General features: G+C 35.9%; 1 long non-coding RNA gene across 1 annotated transcript; it reads left to right on the top strand.

The window, feature by feature from the left end:
- Positions 1-4,856: 4,856 nt before the first annotated feature.
- LOC129321793 (uncharacterized) lies at positions 4,857-5,629 on the top strand. The gene is made up of 5 exons (XR_008596102.1): positions 4,857-4,953; positions 5,043-5,122; positions 5,280-5,384; positions 5,457-5,535; positions 5,610-5,629. It is a non-coding gene; the product is annotated as an uncharacterized LOC129321793 (long non-coding RNA).
- The last annotated feature ends 710 nt before the right edge of the window (positions 5,630-6,339 follow it).

The following is a 6,339-nucleotide window of genomic DNA, read 5'->3' as shown; positions in this document are numbered from 1 at the left end:
CTTGTGCACTGACACAGAGAAGCCTCTATACCCGGGGTGCACTGATTTTAGTTTGTTATCTGGGGTGTTAAAACTAGTTACCTTAAAGGCAAGAGCTGGGTGAGTGATTAAAGTTTCACATGGTTGTTAGAGTTACTTCAAATAATGTTTCCGAAGGGCAATGTACTACCAAATCATTATTATGATGCCAAGAAGATCTTGTGTCCAATGGGTATGAAGTATAAAAAAATACACGCATGTCCTAATGATTGTGTGTTGTACAGAAAAGAGCTTGAAGGGGAGGATAAGTGTCCAAAATGTGAGGCACCATGGTACAAAGAGAAGGGGGCTCCTACAAAAGTCTTATGGTATCTTCCAATTATACCAAGGTTCAAGCGTTTGTTTGCAATACTAATGATGCAAAGAACTTGATGTGGCATGCAAATGAGAGGATATCTGATGGAAAACTTCGACATCCAACTGATTCTCCTCAATGGAAGAAAATTGATCAATTGTTTCCCAATTTGGCAATGAGCCAAGGAACTTGAGGCTTGGACTTTCTACCGATGAATGAATCCTTATGGTAGTCTTAGTAGTATACATAGTTCATGGCCTGTTCTTTTGGTGATTTACAATCTATCACCTAAGTTGTGCATGAAATGAAGTACATGATGCTATCCATGTTGATTTCGGGACCAAAACAATCGGGAAATGATATTGATATTTACCTAAGACCTCTGATTGAAGATTTAAAAGTGTTGTGGGAGGTAGGTGTGGAAATGTTTGATGCAAATCAGAAGGAGAATTTTAAGTTACGTGCTATGATCTTTTGTACTATAAATGATTTTCCTGCATATGGAAATTTGTCTGGTTATAGCGTGAAAGGTCATAAAGCTTGTCCAATTTGTGAAGAAAGCACAAACTACCATCAACTTCAACATGGAAGGAAGACAGTCTACCTTGGCCATCAGAGGTTTCTTAGACGAGATCACCCATATCGTAGATTGAAGAAAGCTTTTCATGGTCACCAAGAACACAATGATGCTCCGGATGCTTTGACTGGGGATCAAGTATATGAACGTGTGAAAAACATTAATATTGTCTTCGGTAAGACTAAAAAGAATACTGGTGCAAAAAGCATATGGAAAAAAAGGTCTATCTTTTTTGACCTCCCATATTGGCGCAATCTTGAAGTAAGGCATTGTATTGATGTTATGCATGTGGAGAAAAATGTTTGTGATAGTATTATTGGAATGCTTCTGAACATACCAGGTAAGACTAAGGATGGTGTGAATGCAAGATTGGATTTGAAAGAAATGGGAATACGGGAAGACTTACACCCAAGACCAGAAGGTAAACAAACTTATTGTCCCCCAGCCTCTCATACATTGTGCAAATCTGAGAAAACAAGTTTTTGTGAGTGTTTACATGGAATCAAAGTTCCTTCGGGGTATTCTTCAAATATTATGAAGCTTGTATCTGTGAAAGAGTTGAAACTGGTAGGCTTAAAATCTCATGATTGCCATGTCTTGATGCAACAACTATTACCTTTGGCTATTCGAGGCATATTGAAAAAGATTTAAGACTTACAATAACCAGACTTTGTTTCTTTTTCAATGCTATATGCAGTAAAGTTATTGATCCCCGTAAACTGGAAGAGTTAGAACAAGAAGCTTGTACTATCTTGTGCCAACTTGAGATGCACTTTCTTCCTACATTTTTGACATTATGGTTCACTTAATAGTGCATCTAGTAAGGGAAGTAAAATTGTGTGGCCCTGTTTATTTGCGATGGATGTACCCAGTTGAGAGATACATGAAAATACTGAAAGGGTATGTCAGAAATCCATTTCGACCCGAAGCATCAATAGTTGAGAAATATGTTGCTGAAGAAGCTATGGAGTTTTGTTCTGATTACTTGTCAAGTACAGAATCAATTGGACTTCCTAAATCTTGTCATGAGAAAAGGCAATATGGTCAAGGCACACGTGGAGTATCAGTGAAGAGCATGAATCATGATGAATTACAAGAAGCACATTTATATATCTTGAATAATATTGATGAAGTTAAAGATTACATATCTTCTCATAAAGAACTTTTAAAGGCAAAAAATTATCGAATGAGAATGACAGAACAAAAGTTGTTGAAAGAGCATAATAGGACTTTTGTGAATTGGTTCAAGCAAAAAATTTTGAATGAAAGTGGTGTTTCTGAAACAGTTAAATGGTTGGCTGGAGGTCCTAACTTTGATGTTATATGTTGGAGTGCCTATGATATTAATGGGTATTCCTTTTATACAAAGTCTTTGGATGAGAAGAGTACGGTGCAAAATAGTGGAGTTATGATAATGGCTGAAGCCGTACACTTTTCTAGTTCAAAAGATATGAAACCTAAACTAGCATCCAGGACTTACTTTGGGGTTATTGAAGAGATTTGGGAGGTTGATTATACAAAATTTAGAGTTCCTGTTTTCAAATGCAAGTGGGTTGACGTCAATAGTATTCGTGATGATAAGTTTGGATTTACAATGGTTGATCTTAAAAAACTAACTTTTGGAGATGAGCCATTTATTATGGCAGACCAAGCTAAACAAGTTTTCTATGTCACGGATCCAGCAAATAAAAATTGGTCAATAGCACTTAAAGGAAAAAGGATGATTGATAGTAATGACGATCAGGAATCAAATTTTGATATTTCTGAAACTCCTAACTTCTCAAGTGGGCTACCAATTTTGGATGTGGTAGATGAAGTAGATGATGAACATGCCATAAGAAGTGATCACCATGAAGGGATATGGGAGAATATCCCTATATGAGTTTAGTTTTGAAATTAAAGTATGTTAATTTAGTTCAATTAAATTTATGTTGTGGGATTGTTTTTCTTAATTATCTTATCTTTGATTATTTTTTTAATTAATTTCATTTATTTGAATTAATAGGAATATGGAGAATCAAGGTGATGACACTCAGAGCCAATCAATTGGTGATGTTGCTCCTAGTGGGGAGCTAAGTCAGGGCACCCCTAGTGAGGAGCCGAGTCAGAGCCAGTCTGTGAGGAGGGGGAGACGTGGCACACGATTAAGAGATCTGACATTAAGTAGGAGTGCTGGGCGTAGGTTACCAATTCAATTTGACCAGAGATGGAATCTGATAGGGCCACATAAAGCCAAGTTTGTTAGTTTTCTTGGCCTCCTCTCGCGTACCAAGCCTCCTATTGTGTTTGAGGACTAGCTTGATGTGCCAGAACGTGTGAAGGAACAGATTTGGGAAAGTATTCAGGTAAGTAATTAAAAATTAAAATTTTTTTATAGTTATATATTATTGGGCAATTATTGATTATTATCTTATGTCTTTATTGTAGCTCACATACGATGTTCCATCTAATCAAGATTGTCGACACAAATTGATTTCTTACTGTGGAACATGTTGGAGAAATTTTAAACTGATCTTGCTAGAAGATATATCTTTATCTAGGTGCCAGAGGGTCAGGCTCGTCCCAATCCTCTTGATACATACCAGTTCCTTGATGAAGATACTTGGGAAGAATTTGTCAAGATTCGGACTTCTGAAAAGGCTATGGTTTGTTAACTTTTAATTTATTTAAGTTTTATTTAGATTTACTTTAATTATAAATCTAAAATTCAATTTATTAACAGGAAAAATGAGCTAAAGGGCGAGAAATTGCTCGGCAGAATCAATGCCCCCACACCTTATCTCGTGGAGGTTATGCTAGAGCTGATGATATACTGATGGCAAGAAACAGAAGAAGAGAGAAGAAGAAGCCAAGTCTGATCCTTCCATACTCCTTTCTCCACCATCACCTGTCTCTCAGAGGAGAAATGGAGATATGGACATCAGTACAAGAAAGGAGGCTATACAAGTGAGACAGCACGGGAGATTGCCGAGAGGATTGTAAGTAAAATTATTATTCCTTGTCCCTTTAAATTTCTATACAATTGTATATATTATTAATTAATATTGTTATTTTTATATTATAGGATACTCTTAAGGAGCAACAAGCCCAAGGAAGCTTCATTTCAGAGGGCAGAAATGATATCTTAACAGTTGCTACAGGCAAGCCAGAGCATCCGGGTCGTGTGAGGGGCGTTGGATATGGTGTGGGCATTAAGGACTACTTTGGAGCACCTGCACGTCCCAATTCAGGAGGTGTAGTGACTAGAGAAGAGCTTGATACATTGATATCCACTGTGAGGCAACAGACTAAGGATGAGTTTGAAGCTTCATTTGAAGCTCGGCTTCTACAAATGAAAGAGCAAATGAAGGAGGAGATGATGAGCATGATGAGCTCACGACAGGAGACAACTGCTGAACCAGTTCATACATCTCCTGCATTTCATAGTACAAAAGGGAGTAATATTCTTGAGCATGTGTCAGAGGGTCCTTCTGGTGACAACATTGGTGAACCATGTGAGATATTTCTAGAAGATCCTGATAAACGCTTGGTTGCTCTTGGTAGCATCTATAGCTTGGGGTCAACCATCCACCACAAGCAAATTCAAGATGATCAAGTAAGAGTGGTGGTTGCAGATCCAAAAGTGCCAGATGCTTTGGTTCCATTCCCTACTGATGAGGTGAAGACTGTGGTTGAAGCTGTTGGCAATTTTATCCTATGGCCCAAGAGACTTGTGAATCTAGTTCAAGCTGTGGTACGAAATTTCATAAATTTTTATTATGTAGCAACTTCCTAATATATGTTTTTTATTAACTATTTCTTGTCTTTTTATTATGTAGAAGCTTTCCTCGTCGAATCTCCCAAAGCTTCCACAACCCTCGTTGACTCCGCATCAGCGAATGATTTTAATGGCGTATGATTTATCATTCGAGTTCAAGAGTTTAGAAATGGATCCGGAGGTTGTGGGCAAGAAAGACATGATAGTGACAATTGAACGGGAAGATTTGGTTCGACTTCTGTCAAATAATCAGCTTACCACACCACACATTGAACTATTTATGATGTAAGTATATTTTTCTTTAATATAATTGCATTGTTGTAAGTAAACTTAATCATCAAGTTTAGTAAACTAATATAATTGCATTGTTGTAGGTATCTTCATCATTTGTGCATTACATCGGGCAAAGGTGATAAGTTTGGATTCCTTTGCCCTCATCACATGACAGAGAAAGGTAATACTCCAGAGTTAAGGGCCGCGTACCTCCAACAGAAGAATATGTGAAGTCAAAAAGGACGTTTTTATGGCTCCATATGTGCACTCGTAAGGATCAATTTATAATTAATAGTTTTTTAATATGGATTTACTTTAACTTGTATCATATTTAGCAGGGACCATTGGCAGTTATTTGTTCTTTCAATGAAGAGCAACACTGTCGTCTTTTTATGCTCCCTCCATTACAAACTTGGGAAAGAAATGAAGAAGACGATAGACTTGTAAGAATACTTTTACTAAACTATTTAATTTTTTTTTGAATATTTTTACTAACTTGGTAATCTTGATCATAGGGCAATGAGAACATATCAAAATGTAGTCTTACAAAAGCATGGACATGAGCTCAAGGATCCCACATGGATTGAGCCAAAGGTGATGCTATACTTTATTAATATATTCAACCATTAAGATTTCTTACTAATTTTTTATGATTTGTTCTTATATAGAGTCATAGACAACCGGTGAGAACGAACTTGTGCGGTCTATATGTCATGAGGCACATGCTCAATATTATCACATTAGGCATGACCGAATTTACAAAAGAGGTAAATATATATATTTTTAAAAATTTTATTTTATTATGTTATTTGAGATTGATTAATATGCCTACTTTATGAATTAAATTTTAGATGTTCGACAATTCGGATGCATTTTCTGAAGCTGAAATTGAAGACATCGCATACGTTGGGCAACCTATTTTGTGGAGAACTTGTGAGGTTTTTTGTTACTTTTAGACATGTTTTAATTTTGATAGTTGACACAATTTAGATAATTATTAGTTTTCCTAATAGTTAAATAGTTTTGTATAGTTGATAAATACTTGATAAACAATTGTAAATGAATTGAGCTGTCTGATTTGGCAATTTTTATGCACAGGAATGGCAATTTTGACAATTTAACAATTATTAGTTTTTTTAATAGTTAAATAGCTTTGTATAGTTGATAAATACTTGATAAACAATTGTAAATTAATTGGGCTGTCTGATTTGGCAATTTCTATGCACAGGAATGGGTAAAATCGATAAAATAAATATAATATAAAAAAAATAAAATACTTTTTACACCGGTTATTACCACAACCGTTGTAGAATATAATATTTTTTTACACCGGTTATGGTCATAACCGGTGTAAAAAGTGTACCTTTTACACCGGTTTTGCTCCCAACCGGAGTAAAA

The sequence above is a fragment of the Prosopis cineraria genome, unplaced genomic scaffold (assembly GCF_029017545.1).
Source record: "Prosopis cineraria cultivar Desert tree isolate PC_DT_omini unplaced genomic scaffold, ASM2901754v1 PC10, whole genome shotgun sequence".
Lineage (NCBI taxonomy): Eukaryota > Viridiplantae > Streptophyta > Magnoliopsida > Fabales > Fabaceae > Prosopis > Prosopis cineraria.
Note: the sequence above shows the minus strand (reverse complement) of the source record. Positions and strands in the feature narration are given on the sequence as shown.